This window comes from Gossypium raimondii, chromosome 2 (assembly GCF_025698545.1).
Source record: "Gossypium raimondii isolate GPD5lz chromosome 2, ASM2569854v1, whole genome shotgun sequence".
NCBI lineage: Eukaryota > Viridiplantae > Streptophyta > Magnoliopsida > Malvales > Malvaceae > Gossypium > Gossypium raimondii.
The window spans coordinates 2,391,813-2,405,653 of record NC_068566.1 but is presented as its reverse complement, the minus strand read 5'-3'; the positions used below and the strand labels follow the sequence as shown (position 1 = coordinate 2,405,653).

At 35.5% G+C, this 13,841-nt stretch overlaps 2 pseudogenes; both read right to left on the bottom strand.

Annotated features, from left to right (window-relative positions):
• Positions 1-799: 799 nt before the first annotated feature.
• LOC105787655 (U-box domain-containing protein 4-like) lies at positions 800-4,789 on the bottom strand (annotated as a pseudogene).
• A 119-nt stretch (positions 4,790-4,908) lies between these two features.
• LOC105789453 (aspartic proteinase 36-like) lies at positions 4,909-9,530 on the bottom strand (annotated as a pseudogene).
• Between the last annotated feature and the right edge of the window lie 4,311 nt (positions 9,531-13,841).

Below are 13,841 nucleotides of genomic sequence, written 5' to 3'. Positions count from 1 at the left end.
CAATTAATTATTAATGAAGAGTAATTATTATTCAAGTAGGCATGTATTCACAATACTTATGTTTATTGTTAAAAGATGTGAGTAACGTGACTATCCATTGGATAATTATTAACAAATATATTATATAAAAATAAGGTTAAACTATACTCAAAATCACTAAACTATTAATAAGTTTACACTTTAGTCATTCACTTTCAAAAAGTTACAAATTGATTACTAAATTATTTTGAAAGTTTTCATTTAGATCAATGAACTATTCAAAAGTTTATATTTAAATCCCTGGGTAGTTAATTTTTTTTTAAAGTCTGTCTAGTAAGCTCCAAGTGATGATTCGACAATTAGTACCCATTAACGAGTAAAAAAACATACCTTAGATCCACGTTAATCCGACAGTTAACATCAAAGATTGGAAAAGAAAGTTATTTAAATTTTAGTTTCCAGATTCACGATGTTCAAATTTGATTGATGGAGAAAAACTAAATTATAGAATAGAAGGGAAATGAGGGCTTTTGATTAGTATAAGCAGTGCGAACAAGAAAAGACATATAACAATGACTTTAACAATCCAATAACTTAAAAAAAAACTTTCGAATAATTTGGTGACCATTTTGTAACTTTTTGAAGTTGAGTAATCAAAACATAAATTTATTAATAATTTAGTAACATTGAATGTAATTTACTCAAACTATAAATATCAAACTCAAATAATGCTTTGATTGAAAGGTTAAAATTAAATATGTTAAAAGATTATGGTGTTGACCTTATCCTATATATGTATTTTCTAAATTATATATAAAAATATGCAAATGCCAAAAACACTCGTAATAATATTTGTTACAAAGTTTTGATAAATTTCCAAATAATTGATAACAAAATAAAGAGAAATAAATAGATCATAAATTTTCAGAACTTGTTTGCCTGCAAAGAAACTAAGCAATAGCTTACATTCAAATCAATCAGAATATTCGATAGTGCCTTCGGAAGTAGCTCAGAAGTGCCTGTGCCTGTAAGGACCAGAAGCTTTATGAGAGATATATATAAATTTCCGGAGTTAAAGAAAGGAGGTGATTAAGAAAAGAGAGGAAACCCGGCAGAAGCGGTATATACCTTCTCTTTGGCTCTCTGGGTGCCGGACTGGGACAATGCCACTAGTGGTGGAACAGCTCCTTCTTGCAGCACCATAATGCAAAACCTACTACTGTTTGTGCAGAGCTGTAAAAGAGCAGCAGTAGCATTTGCCTTTCCTCTTGCTGAACCCAATTCAACAACCTCAACCAGTAAGGGAATTCCACCCTCCTGCCCAATTGCAGTCCTCCCTTCAAAAGTTGTAGCAAGACTTGCCAAAACAGCTACTGCCTTATCAACCATTCCAGCTGCTGGGTCCAGTAACTTGACAAGGTATCTGACAGCATCAGCTTGCACAATTTGGGCCTTATTTTCATGAAATAGTGACAGATTAAACAAGGCTGCTGCTGCATCTTTCTTTCCCCTAGGAGTACCATTCCCCAGCAAATCAACAAGAGGCCTGATTGCCCCAGACCTTCCAATCCTAGCTTTGTTAATTTCAAAGATTGAAAGGCTGAAGAGAGTGGCAGCCGAGTTTTCTTTAGCTACTGGACTTCCTGTCTGAAGCACATGAATCAAAGGCTCAATTGCATTTGCATCAACAATTGCTTCTTTGTTGTTATCAATATTTGATAGGTTGAGAAGTGCTGTAACAGCATTTTCCTGAGTCTTTGTATCTGGTGAATGAAGTAAATCAACTAACAAGCTAATCGCCCCACAGTTTGCTATTATAATCTGATTATCCCTATTCTGCTTGGCAAGTAACCGGAGTTGAGCTGTGGCCACCCTTTGAGTATAAGTTGATGTACTCTTCAAGTCCTCAACCAACTTCTTAACCTTAGTTGCACGAGGCGGATAGACCTGATTTAAAGTGGACTCCACAAGATCAGGCAACTTCACATTGTTTGATGTACTCTTCAAGTCCTCAACCAACTTCTTAACCTTAGTTGCACAAGGCGGATAGACCTGATTTAAAGTGGACTCCACGAGATCAGGCAACTTCACATTGTTTGACTCGCACCAGTTTGCAATCAGTGCCTTCGTTGTGTAATTAGGTATAAGAAAGGTATGAACCAAAGTCTGCCGTGTCTTGGGGCACACGGTGAGCCCAAGATCAAAAAAGCCCGCTCATAGTTTTGTCCTGATGCCACGATCACCGGATCAGTCATTAGCTCTAGGGAAAGGGGGCAGATGAAATCAAGAGGTATGGGAACTGAGCTACAGGTCTGAGATTGTTTTATTAAGAAAAGGCAATGATGCATGTGAGTTATAAGAGCAATAAGTTGATCAATACACTCAACTTCTGCAACTTTTTTAGCTTGTGCAGTGTTCTCCTTCAACTTTTCAAGGGCAACAGCCTCTATCAGAATCTCCATGTTTGAATTCAAGCTCAAGCTCTCAGCAATTCTCAATAGTATTTCTGAGCTTGGTCCAAAATCACCCACTTGATCCCTTTTTGCTTCCTTAATGACAGATGACGTTTGTTCATATCCTACATGCTTAATTTTCTGCAAGTGGAGCTGTAATCAATCATACCAATTGTTAGACCTCTGGCATGATTCTTTAAACCCAGAAATCAAATAAAAAGGATATCTATTTATTTTCTCACATCCTAAAACTTTACGGATTAGATGCCATTCACCATCCAATAGATGACCTCTCATCTTGGTAAAAACCTTTGGTAATCATTGAGAGAATATGATAATTACCCTCTACTTATAAAAACAAAAACAAAATACAAGCTTTAACTTCAATAACTTGGGTTTGTAAATTACCTCAAGAGATGCTGAACTCAATTCATAAGGAAGATGCTGATGGGAAGACTTTAAGACCCGGAATATGTCCAAGCAAGAATTTCGAATCTCGGATATCAATGACTCAACTTGCAGAACCTAGACATAAAATGGAAGAGAAGGTGGTCATCCGAGGCAATTCTTCCCCTTTCCTCAAACATTCAAGAATCAGGACTTAGGGGCTAAACTTATTCTGAAAACTACAGGTTCCAGTAACTACTCTTACGAGACACATGATAAAGTTCTATGTTTGACCAAATGGGCAGAACATATGTCTGATTAGCTATTGCACAAAAATTAAGCGTATGACAGCATTAATCTACAATAAGCATCATGAAAGGAAATCTTATTGCTGCCAAGAGTAACTGATCAAATCTTCATCATATCAAGGAGTATGTCAATGGAAAAAAGGTAAGTTTAGGTACTTCTCCCAGCTGCAACTACAAGAAAATTTCGAAGTAGTGAACTGAAAATATAACTTGTAACATACAAAGTAAGCTTTACTCGAAAGGGGTTGCCATCTTTCAAATTGCTGTAGCAATTCTTCTACAGAGACACCTAATTCTTCAAATGCCTTGCTAAGCACTTCATCAGAGGTAATTTCTGAATCAAAGATTGCATTAAGAATTATGGGCTTCAACACCTTTAGTATCTCTTCTGCTCCCTGGTAGTATTTCCGAACTGGCTCTGAGTTAATGTTCTCCGAAGATGAAAAATTTAGGAAAGAGGAAATGTCTCTAAGAAGTGTTTCTAACAAAGACATCTCCATATAATCTGTTTCATAAAAAAAGAGTCAAGAGAGACCAAAAGTAAGAAAGAGGACAAGATTATAATAAATTCATCAGGTTTTAGACATTTAGTCCCACCTGAGATGCCAAAACAAATAAACTAATGTTATTGAATTGACATGACAAGATTTAGGCAAACACATAATGAAGTATACGGGGTTTAAAAACTTTTTGGAACCATTACGGTTTGACCATGCCTAGCTTGTCAGTAACTTTAAAGTAATAATACACTCTTAATTCAAGCAAAAAGTAATACACTGTCACATTCACGGTGTGGGTGAAAAACATAATTATGTAACAAATATATTTATAAAAACTTAGTATAAATAACAAATAAGGCTTTGGTTGCATGGTAAAATACAAATGTTGAAAACTTATAAAACCTAGGTTCAAAATGCTATTGTGTATGTTTTTCTATTTTACTATAAAATTGATAAAACACCTTCAAAATAATCCATAAAGTAAGAATATTTTCGTTACTTACCAATTGAATTGGACATAATTGGTGTCCAATTGACTTGTGACACCAACTCAATAGAAAGTATATAGATATATGGAGTAATTTAGTTTTTCCATTCTTGATTTTGTTTCAGAATTTCAGATATTTGTGTGTCAGGTGTATAGTGGTATACACAACAAAGGAGAAAGGAATAAAAATCAGACATGAACCTAAATGCATATATCAAAATTAAAAGTGAAATGAACTCAGTAGTAAACAAATATTCCACAGTAAAGCAAAAATGAAAAAGTAAACATAAAGAAAAAGAAGAAAGGGTACCTGAATGCAGCTTTGAATTCTGGGATTTTGGATGTTTTCCTTTTTGGTCTCTTACTCTAAATAAGAAGAAAAACAAATAAATAAATAATAACCAGTGTTGACTATTCTGATGCTGGGACTTCAGTCTTTTTCTTCGAGTGTTCCTTCTTTTTTTCTTAGTTTTTTATTTGACTACTCTGATGCTGGGTCCCTTTTTTTTTTTTTTTTTAGGATTAAATATTTGGGGGTTTAGTTAAATAAATTTGTTATTTTATTGTTTGCTGAGGATGTTGCTTAGTAGGAGAGCGGAAATTTCTCGTCATCTTGGAATTTGTTCTACAGAAGTAAATGTCTATACATTTTCATTTATCCACTAAAAAATTCAATAAAAATATTCAAAGACAAATTTCATTTGAACATAATATAACACTAAACCGCTTATAACAATGCATTTAACAACTATAAGTTTATAAATAATAAACAATATTCAGAAAAATATATATGAATTTAAAGCAAAATTGGCTAAAACTTTTAACTTAAAAGTACCCAAATTTCATTTTTAACTATAACCAAGACGATAATTACTGAATGGGGAGTTTTTTTTTTGTTCACTTTGCATGTTAGAATATTATTAACATGCGATTCAATGCAGAACTTCCCTTTAATCGAACAAAACTTCAGACCAATGGATTGTGTTGCTGCAGAACCCAGAGCTTAAACCTGTCTGGAAAAAAAAATCTTATTTCAGAATAAAAACCAAGCAAAAATGGGTTTTCAAGACTCTAGTGGCTGGAGTTCTTGCTCTGGAACAGCTACATGAACAGGTTTATATGAATTGATATTTCGTTGTCTGTGTCTCCAGATAACCCATGCTGCAGAAGCTGATAATCCGACAATTATTACGATGATAATAGATAATATAACCGTTGAATAATGTTTCTGCCGCCATGGTCTGTATCTTTCAGACGAAAAAATCACGTTAGAGCTTATAACATGTCATGAAATGCTAAGTTTTTTAATAAAAGTTCACCAAAGACAGCACAGTAAAATGAAATTCTCAACAAATACGACATTTGAGGTAGCCGCAGGCCGTGGCTATGACTGTAGTAACTCAAAAGAGAGATTGGATCATGAAGCGGATTAGACGTTCGTATTTAGTCTTTATTTATGTATCTTGCATGCATATACTGTAACAAAGTGTTCTTAGAGAACGGCATTCTCAGTTCAACAATGTTAGAATAGGCCATTTTTATGAGTAACATTTTGTTACAAAAGACTCTTCATTTTTTCAATGATATTTATGCTTATCTTATACCACGAGACAAAGTAAGAACCAGGCCTCTAGAAAACGTAAACTTACTGTTGGGAAATTATACTCTGTAAGCAGAAACTCGTCAGGAAAACAACTATACTTTTGTATGTTAGAAGGAATTGCAGTTATCTAAACAAACACTTACGATTGCAGTAACCTTAGAAATGTAGGTTGATGATTCTGAAGGGACTATGGCCCATCTGACGAGAGAACTGTTTCCTTCTGATGTAAAATTCAATAAACGAACCTGAAATCATCCAAAACATTTCCTTAAGTCCATGAAGGAAGAAAACTTAAAAATTCTTTCAGTAATTAACATGTAATTCTGCATTAATAGTTCACCAATGACTGCCATCAAATGCTTCTGAATTTTGAGTCGGCATTAGTTTTAACCTGTGAAGCATTAATTTCTAGCTCTACAGCAATGAAGTCAGTAAGTTCGTTGATGCGAGGCTTTAGATATGAATTGTTGATGCTCAGTGACATATCCAATCTAATTTCACCAATTTGAATTTCCCCTGTTCAATAATAAGGAAATGTCATCAGAAATACATGATAAATCCTGATTTTACACCAGAATGTCGATTAGAAAGCACAATTAATAAAAGCATTGATCATTCGTGTTATTTTTTCAGTAAAATAAACAGAGGAATGGAGTCGTAATCCTATAATGAGTTCAAATACACTGAGACCAAATAAGGTCCTCTGATAACCATGGTTACTGTACCTGGAAGAGCATAGCGTGATGATCCACCAGCAGCTGATGTAGTTGGCGATTCTACAGTTGAATTATCCTTCCCACTAGAAGAAGAAGATGGGGATTGTCCACCGGTTCTGTGAAGCCTTTCCCATAGCTCAGAACAATTAGTCTTCCAAAAACCAATCTTTGAATGCTCACGGTCGTATGTAACAAGAGTATTACGAACAATGATTCCTATTAGAGAACCAATTACAAACAAGAAAATAACAAAATCAATCCCACAATTTTCATAGCATCACACTGAAACTTTTGAATTGAAATCGGAGATATCTGCCAATGTTTGCCAATGAGTCAAGTTAAAGCTTAAAAGGAATGACATCAAAACACAAGTTATCTGAAACTTAAGCTTAACATACCTCCCAGAAGGGTAGTCGGGTCCTTTTCATTTTGGAAGATCCCAAGGCAATATGAGCCACGAACCTTTGAATGCTTTATCAATATAACATGTAGAAAATTGCTACTCACATAGTGAACATTGAGGACAGAACAAAATTCCTAAACTAACTTCAAGTACAACCTTAAGAAGGAGCTGTTTAGAAATAAAGTTGTTCAATCAACAGAAAAGCAATCACAGAGTGAAAAGCTTACCCGAAATAAATAATTCTCAGGCGATAGCAATAACTTTTCCGATCGCCAAATACCAATTCAACCGTTGGAAATATTTTTGAGAGCTCTGACACATTGACATTACTGAAAGCAGAAGACAGGTTCTAACAGTTAAAAGTTAATAGCATTGCAAAGATAACCAATCAATTTTCACAATAAGTTACCTAAAAACTGCTCAATTTTTGTGTTGTGGAATTTAGTACATATAATACCTGCTACCACTGGAAAAGCATATATCAATGTAATTTGGATCAGGGCCACGGATCTGCTTTAAGCTATCGAGTTCCTTTATAATCTGAAGAAAAAAAGGATGCACATATGAGATACAAGGCAAGAAGAACCAACACAATAAAATGCCAAGTTTTAAGGTTTGACTGTTAAAAGGTCAACCGGTAAGCATTTTCACGCCTTTAAAACCATGCATTTCAGTTGAATATGTAGAATTGTTAGAATAAAACTCCAAAGATTCCCCATAAATTAATGCAAGGAGATAAAGAGGGTCCAGTAAGAACACACATAGGCCGAGCTACAACTTTAACAACTATAATTATTTATGGGAGTTGAATCTTACAGCATTCTTGAATGCCACAAATGCAGCTTCCGGTAGATATGCATATGTTGTACCACTATCCAAAACAGTTCCGTGTTTTTCATCAAAGATGCTAGGGTCCAGAGGTAGCTGCTTCCCAGCAACATGTATCTCTTTCAAATCAATGTTGTAATATGGACTGTTGCCATCCCGAAACTAGAGTAAATGTGTCAGACATATCGAATGTATATGTTAGGAAGTTGATGACGTATTCTATCTCTAAGATAAATTGTTTACAAGAACATACCTACGTACAGAATCTGAATGAATAAAGACCATGTCCGACGGGGCAGACATACCACCAAGAACCATGGCACCCCCGCCAATATCCATCCCACCATAACATAATGAGAACGAATCACTAATCACACCTTTTCAACAAGTTGATCAACTACACTGAGATCGCCACGGCCCAATCCCATAATGCCATCAGCACGTTGACTGTAAAGGTCACCGGTTTCCTCATTTTCACAACCAAAAACAGCACGCTGTGGCACAAGTTCACTTTGATTCCCAAATGACAAGATATCCTCCCCAAGGACACCTCTACTGCTACTCATTTCAGCATACTGTCTCTCGTATATGCATTGCACCCTGCTCTTGTCACAATTGCAATCCGAATTGCACTTTACAGATTGGTAAGTACTGGACGACTCGGGCTGGAACTTTGGATCCTGATTAAAAGAAATCCGCGAACCTATTAGCTTAATCACCTATAAGTTTTTACAGAATCAACATAATGAAAAACCATTCCACTGAAAACTGCTATGAGTATCCTGAAAAAGGCTGCATAGCTACTTGCTTCTTGTATCCTAAAACAAAATTGCTATAAAACAAATAGTATAATATTTAACTAAAAAGCAAACAGCTAACTAACATGTAAAGCAAATTCAAAAGGTAATTATTATATAACTGAAAATAAATCCATGCAATGTTCCATCATATCAGTGAAGTAACTTTTTACATTTAAATTCTTTTAAATGCATCGTTTGCTTTTTACATCTTAACAAAACTTTCAATTTTGCTACTGAAAGCAGAAGCAACCACCGGGTAAAGCCTAAACTATTTCAAAGAGTAGAGTAATGCTTAAGAAACCAAAGAGGAGCATTCTAGTAAGATCTAATCTAGTATGCTTCGAATATGCTAAAAAGCACATAAAATGTTGAAAAAAGAGAAGCAACATCCATTAATGTAATTCGAATGGGAAGAAGAGGCAAAGCGAATGAAATGATCACATCACATCACAAGAGATCACCTGGTGTCTACCACATTGTTCGCACGTAGCACAAGGAACGTAAGTAACAGTACTTCCAGTATCCACTATAAGCGCAAATCTCTGCGGAGGTGTCCCGATCAATAGCCGAGTAGTGTAATACCTTTCGGAATTTCAGTCCTCGAAAATCTCGGTTAAAAAGAAAAGAGGAAACAAAACGATTTAAAATGAAATGCTAGTATTGATGATAATCATAACATTATATAATAATACTAGTACCCGTTGAGGAGGAGATCATCGTAGAGTTGCATGCGAGCGTTTGGATTGGAAGACTTAGAGTCGGATTTCAAGAGGTGGCGACGAGTGTTCTGAAATGATCTAGAGGGATTCTTGGGAGAAGGAAATAGGGTGAGGATCATGGAAGGACGGGCGCCGCGGTGAGGAGGAGGGAGGAGGAGAGGTGGTGGTGGTGAAGTGGGAGGATTCGATTGGGAGAGAAGAAAGAGGAGGGAGAAAGCGACGGTGGCGGCGGTGAGGTTAACAAGCGCCCGTTCCATGACAGCGAGTACAGTGGCTCGGGGCTGAGGAGAAAGGATTTGAATTTGAAGGAAGCTCGAGAGCGGAAAAGAGAAGACGGGAAGAGTCAGTGTGGTTCGTACCAAAAATAAAGTTTGTAACTTCGCTCCAAACTGATAAAGTAGCCAAAAAGAAAATGTTAAAATGTTCAATAAGTCCTTAATACTTTTCATAAATTAAAATTTAGTTTTTATACTTTTATTTTTAAGAATTTAATTTCTATACTTTTCAAAAATGTTGTAATGAATTTAAATCTAAAAAAATAAATTTAACATTGCTAAAAATTTAATCTTAATTTTGAAATTTGAAAAATAATACTAAATTACTACAAATAAAAGTATAGAGAATAATTCCTACAGCACAGGGACTCATAGCATATTTTAACCAAAAGAAAATGTGTGTATAGGTCATAATAACGATGTCGTTTATTTATTTGGTTTAAAAAAGTGAAGTTCAATTCTGATCCCATTCTGGATCCGGGTCCATTTATTATGTAAATATTGGACTCTAACTTTTCCTAAACTCCTAAGCGTATTTTTCATTTTCTTTGTTCCTTTTCACTTTATTATTTATTTATTTATTTAAGTTCTTGTGTTACATGCTAGAACTTTAGTCTAGTAAATCACACGAGTTTATGTGAGAATTTAACTTTAAATTCGTCTAAGTTAGCTTTACTCTCAAAAAATGAGAATTCATAAAAGAAATTCTCTAAGACACTAAAACTTAACGAAAGCAAACAAAAAAGCGAAGAAACAACAAACGAACAAAAAAAGCCACAAGAAAGCAATGCACAAGGTTTTTGAGTAAATGCTCTCAAAAGTATTTGATTACTCAATAATGGGATGATTAGGAATAAGGGGGAAAATCTCTACTTATAATTAAGTTCCACCATATGCAATGGTACATTTTAAATTACATCGACGACTAATACCAATTCCTATCTACAATATAAGAGTCTTAAGGATTTAAATTTTATACAATCTTATCTAAGTAGAAGGGTTTTTCCATTTGTTCCAAGAATTGGACTAGTTTAAGTGGGTTAAATGAACCTTGTTCAACCAATTGACCTCCAAGAGTTGTTTTGTATGCTTTGGTCACGGGCTTTAATATGTTACCTGTGACATTTTACCCCACCCATTCTCATAACATGCTCATCGCGTCCTTAGAATGTCATTGGTCTAACTCGTCTCGAAACTAACACAACACCTTGATCGATTCTTAACTGGTTTCTCTATCGAAGAATTCCCTCCCTCGGAACACTTATCTTGGTTTATGTCTCCGTCGTCGTCTCATTCAAACTATATTTCCTTCTTGTACATCTCGATCGTAAAAATCCACGAATCTTACTTGTCCCTATTGCGGCTTACCTCAATGGAATCCCATGATCCTCACAAATAGGCTTTGGCATGCCCACATTGAACATTAGGTTAATCTTGAGTATTGTCACCAACTTCGGTTTGTAAGCTCCTCGGCTTACCCATTTTAGAACTCTAAAAGAGCCTTTATGTCATTGCCAAGTCAATGGTAAGTCATAATGTAAAACACTAGAAAAGTGTTTGTGGTGTACCTCACTTGTAGCATTCACTCAATTTGCACCACTTATTTACTCACAAAGTTAAATGCACAACCCACCTCTCTCGAAGACGGTAGCCCTACTGATAACGCAACAGGCTTTATGTTGATTTAATGTACCTTTAGCATTTCCAATGGGATCTCTTTAGCACTCTAATTTACCAAATCAATATTCCCACCATACAAGACATCTTTGGCTAACTAGATTATTGACAATACCTTGGTTCCACTCATCATGTCTAGACTCACCGACACAATGCATTGTTGTTGTCGAATATCCAAGATACATATACAATCGACAAAAGGAATCAACAGAGCATTATGTTGGAAAAAATCAAGTTCGAAAATGGTTGCACAAAAAAATTTTAAAAACCAAGCTAGTTTGTGATATTTACAACAATAAACTTTTCTCAAAATCGCACCTGCGTTTTGAGCTAGACGTGTAACACCCAGACCTGGTGGGTTCTAGATCTGACAGGTTCTAATGTTGGTAAGTAAACTGACAAGTACACTGAAAGGTGTAGTACTATCTGCCCAACTGAGTGCTATTGGCGGGTAAGAGTGGACACATAGCAGACATTGGAATATTGTAATTGTATTGTCTTTGGGAATGATGAAATGTTAAGAATAGGAGTTTGGTAATGTATCAAGGGATTTTAGGTAATTAGGTTATTGTCGAAAAGTATTGTACGCCGAATTCGATTAGTTATAGTACTGGTTACATTCTAACTTGATGGTTAGGAACAAAAGATGGAATTTCTTATATATATAATGTTAGACGTTCGTACACGTTTCCTCACAGTTGTAAACCACTTATCCAGCAGACTAAAGAAGATTATGACACGTGTCCAATGTTCATAGGGACAAAGGATGTATATATAGACAGTTAGGTTAAGAAAGGGAAAGTTTTTCTTCCTTCTTCAGGAAGTATTTTCTAGTTTAGATCAAAAGAAACCTAGAGTATTTCCCCTTTTTCACTGAAGCTAAGTTGTAGATCTGGATCTCTACTTGTGAATGCTCCATGACAAGGTAAGATGTATACCCTTACAAATTATGTTGCGAAAGAGCAAATATGTTTAATCGGGTAAGGTGGGTGATATAAGGCTTTTTGGGATTTCTAATGTTAGAGATAACAAAAAATAGGGTATATGAATATATCTTGATGAGTTTCTATGTCTTGTAGCAGTAATTGTTGTTGATTGTTCGATGGAGGCCTAGATCTAGAGTTTGGAGCTACAGAATGTGAAAGTCAGGTGAGTCCCTAAGTTGACTCTTGCATGTGTGTTGTGCATTCTAGAAACTTCTGTGCAAGGTGACTGAAACTAAAGAAGTATGACATGACGATTCTGTTGTGAAATAAATGTTTGAAGAACCTTGTACGTTAGTTTGTATAAGATCTAATAACCTGATCATGTGATGTGAATCTTAAGGATGAAGAATGCTCGTCTGTGAATGATTGAAATGTATATGCGTATCTTGAAAGCATGTTAGACATCATGTCTGCTAAGAGTAAGTCAATCTATGATAAGTCTGTGTTTGTCTCCGTGGAGTCGTCTAAAGGGGTCCATCGGGACTATAAACATAATGTTTTAAAAGGAAAAGTCCATGACCATGGCACCATATTGTGTAAGACCATAGCTAGTGGGCTATGGCATCATATGGAAAGACCATATTATATAATACCATAACTGGTGGGTTATGACATAATATAGAAATGACTAAAAGAAGGTTATTACCTAATGGGTTTTCTGCGCAACCCAAAACGATGAGGGGCAATCCTCACGAAAGGTGAGTCTAGGCAAATCACTATCATGAGAATGCTAAAGATAAAAGCCTTTGTGGCAATCTAAAGAAGGGAAGCCTTTGTGGATATCTATGAAAAGGAAGCCTTTGTAATGATTTATGAAAAGAAACGCCTTCGTGGCATATTCTAAAGAAAGACCTTTGTGGAAATCTTTTGAAAAAAATGGTTTTGTAGCAAACCCTGAAAAAGAGAAATGGTGAAAATAAAAAATCCTAAAAGAATGATATGAATGGCGAACTCTGAAGAAATTGTGTAAAGGGAAATCTCTGGAATTAAGGTCCTAATGACAGCGTGGGAAGGAAACGCCTTTGCGGCAGATTGTGAAGAAATAGCCTCTATGGCGAATCTTACAAGGAAAACATTATGGCGCATACAGGATGAGCTACTCTTGTGGCGTAATCTAGAAAGGCTCCCAATGATGGTGAACCATGAAAGACGCTCTTAAGGCAAACTTTGTGTTGCGCAACCAGCATATTTTATAATATCTTTACATGAAAACAGTGGGATCAGTAAGTATGTGTCGTGTCTGTGAATATAGTGGTGAACAGATTATGAAGAAACAGCCTCTATAGCGAATCTTACAAGGAAAACATTATGGCGCATACAGGATGAGCTACTTTTGTGGCATAATCTAGAAAAGCTCTCAATAGTGAACCATGAAAGACGCTCTTAAGGCAAACTTTGTGTTGCGCAACCAACGTATTTTATAATATATTTACATGAAAACAGTGAGATCAGTAAGTATGTGTCGTTTCTGCGAATACAGTGGTGAAGTATTTGATATAAGTAATATTTTTACCAAGATAGGGAATCAAGGAAACACAGTGAAGAATTGAAAATGTATCCTGAAGATAAATGCAAGTATCGTGCGCCGAGAGGAAGTATCAATGACCTGTGTATAGGGCTCTTTTTGAAACTCGATGGAGTTATGTTTTAGAGATTGAGGAATGTAGGTAAGGTTTCGAAGGTGCTAAAGAAAGGGAAAAGGACTTTAGGATGAGGTATG